This window comes from Hibiscus syriacus, unplaced genomic scaffold (assembly GCF_006381635.1).
Source record: "Hibiscus syriacus cultivar Baekdansim isolate YM2019G1 unplaced genomic scaffold, ASM638163v2 tig00112159_pilon, whole genome shotgun sequence".
Lineage (NCBI taxonomy): Eukaryota > Viridiplantae > Streptophyta > Magnoliopsida > Malvales > Malvaceae > Hibiscus > Hibiscus syriacus.
This window is the reverse complement of record NW_024063263.1, coordinates 914,611-917,796: the sequence shown is the minus strand read 5'-3', so window position 1 is coordinate 917,796 and position 3,186 is coordinate 914,611.

Genomic DNA, 3,186 nt, shown 5'->3' with positions numbered 1-3,186 from the left:
AGAATGGTCCCTGGCATGTGCAAAATAAGCCGTTTGTGCTTCGGAAGTGGGAGCCAAGCCTACAGAAGCTTGACTTTGATCTAAAGCATATACCAGTTTGGGTACAATTGTATAATGTGCCCCTTGAGCTCTACACTAGGACGGGATTAAGCTATATTGCTAGTGTTGTGGTGCATCCTTTATATATGGATGCCATCATTGCTTCTAAGGAGAGGCTCGAGTATGCCAAGGTTTGTGTTGAGATTGGGGCTGGTATTGTTATTCTTGAACTGGTTAATGTGCTACTGAGTGACGGTTCTATTGTACGGATCAGGGTTTTCATGCCTTGGTTACCCAAATTTTGTCAGCATTGTAAAACCTTTGGACACCATACTAGTGGGTGTGCTGAGGTAGTTCCTGCTCCTGTGAAGAGTAAGGAAACTCAATTTTGGAGGAAGAAAACTGTCCCTACCCTTGCTGAGTCTAATGAAATTGAGAGGTTAGATGATAAGAAGGATGCTAACTTCTCTAATGCAATTCAACCTGATGTTAGGGCTGAAAGTATAAGCACAACTGAGCTGCAGGTGGGGGATGCTGTGGAGTTGACTGTACAGGCCCTACAAGAGATCAATGTTGATTCGTCTGTGATTAATGTTGGTCAGGTTTATTCGGATCTGGCTGATGAGGGGATGAAACAGTCTGCTAGTGTTGAAGTAGTTGAGCAGAGTGGTAAGCAGAGTGTTCCTCCTGCTGGGAGTGAGTTTCCATCTTTGCAAGACTCTATGATGCCTAAGAAGAAGGTTAAGGGAAGGAAAAAAGAAAATGATGGATCTTCTAATAAGTTGGAAAAGCTGGCTGATGGTGGAGGCTATGATCGAAAGCCTCGAGCTGCTGCTATGGGAGTCGCAGTTCTTCTTAATGAGATTAAACAAAGAAAAAGGATATGGTTGATAAGGTTAAAGGGAATGCTTGTTGTGTTGGGGCTGGTATTGGAGGACCTCCTCTCCACTCTTAAATGTTGATATGTTTTTGGAATGTGGGGGGTATTAACAATACCCTCAAGCATGGTAAAGTTTTTAAAAGATAAGAGAGTCTTGGGGTGGATGTGGTTTGCCTTATGGAGACTAGAATTAGAAGTATTAACATTTCCAAATGGGTTGCCATCTTGTCTGATGAGTGGAACTTTCTGGCCAATTATGATTTTGTTGATGGTGGTAGAATTTGGGTCCCATGGAAGAAAAGACTTTCAGTTTCTGTTGTTGGAGGATATGATCAAGCCCTTTCTATTTTAGGTGATGTTGCTGGTCACAGTGTTATGATTAATGCAATTTATGGCAGTAACAACAATCTAGCTAGAAGGGGTCTATGAGAGTACTTAAGAAACTTGGAGAGTGTTGTAGGTAATTATCCTTGGGTTATTGGTGGGGACTTCAACGTTGTAGCTGAGGTCCATGAGAGTTCTGATTATCCCTCAATGGGATCACGCTTATCTGATATGGAAGAGCTTCAGGGTTGCATGGAAGACTTGGAGCTTCAAGACCACCCCTTTGTAGGGCCTCTCTTTACTTGGTCTAACAAGCAAGAAGACTCCTACTTGGCTAGAAAGCTAGATAGGATTCTTATCAATCCACATTGGATGCATGTGTTTCCAATTTCCTTTGCTGAGTATAAAGCTCCTTGAGTGTCTGATCACTGCCTGGGTTTAATTTGGACTCAGAAAGAAGCCCAGATCAACAAGCCAAAACCATTTAAAATTTTCAACTGCTGGGCTGCTAATGAGAATTTTCTTAGCTGTGTTAAGGCTTCTTGGGTGGAATGTAGTGATGGTAATACTATGCAGGTACTATTCAATAAACTGAAGAGGCTGAAGCCTATCTTGAAGGAGTTGAATAGAACTCACTTCTCAGACATTTCTGCTAGAGTGAAAGCCAAAAGAGCTAAGCTGGAGCAAATTCAGCTTCCGAATCTTACTTCTATGAATCTTACTGGGATGGAGGTAGAGAAAAGAGTTCAGTCTAAGTTAGTTGACCTGGAAATAGCAGAATTGGACTTCTACAGGCAAAGAGCTAAGGTCCATTGGCTACAGGAAGTGGATTTAAACATTAAATTTTTTCATCAGAAGGTTGAGTCCCAAAAGAAGAAGAACACCATCAGAATTCTCAAGAATGAAAATGGTGATTTGTTGGAGACTTTTGATGGCATTACTGCATAGTTGGTTGATTTTTACAGCAAGCTTATAGGTGATGTTGACCCTTTGGTTAAGTGTTGTCATCCTGAATGGTTGAAGGGCGTTTTGAACTACTCTTTACCTGATGGTGCAGAGAGAGTTCTGTCAGGAGAGGTCTCTGATAAGGAGATTAAATATGCTTTGTTTAGGCAGGGGAGAGACAAGAGTCCAGGCCCAGATGGTTACACTTCCTGGTTTTTCAAGGTGGCTTGGGATATTGTGAATAAGGACTTTCTCAATGCAGTGAGGTACTTCTTTCAGACTACTTACCTTCTTCCTACATTTAATTCTACTACTATAGTTCTAGTGCCTAAGTCTCTGAATGCAAGCATGGCTAAAGATTTTTGGCCTATCTCTTGTTGTTCTGTCATATACAAAATAATTACTAGAATCCTTGTCACTAGGCTAGCTCAGTTTTTCCCTGGTATGATTTCTGCTAGCCAATATGCTTTTGTTAAAGGCAGAAGTATTTCTAATAACACATTGTTAGCACAAGAGATAGTTAGAGGTTATTCAAGAAAGAATCTCTTCCCTAGGTGTGCAATCAAAGTTGACTTGCAGAAAGCATTTGACTCTATCAGCTAGGAGTTCCTGTTGAATATCCTTGATGCTATGGGTTTTCCTCAAAGGTTTTATGACTGGATTAGGGTCTGTGACAGCACCTAGGTATTCAATTGCTCTGAATGGCAGTTTAGTGGGTTATTTTAGGGGTACAAGAGGTGTTAGGCAAGGGGACCCTTTATCCCCTTACCTATTTGTAATAGTCATGAATTTTCTTTCAAGCCTGCTTGATGCTGCTGTCAGGAATGGTATTTTCAGATTTCATCCAAGGTGTAAGAGGATCTCTCTTACACACTTATGCTTTGCTGATGATTTGTTATTATTTTGCCATGGTTCTTTGGACTCAGTGTTGGGGTTCTTAGCATTCTGGATATATTTTATGACTTGTCTGGTCTTAAGCTGAATGTTATGAAAACTGA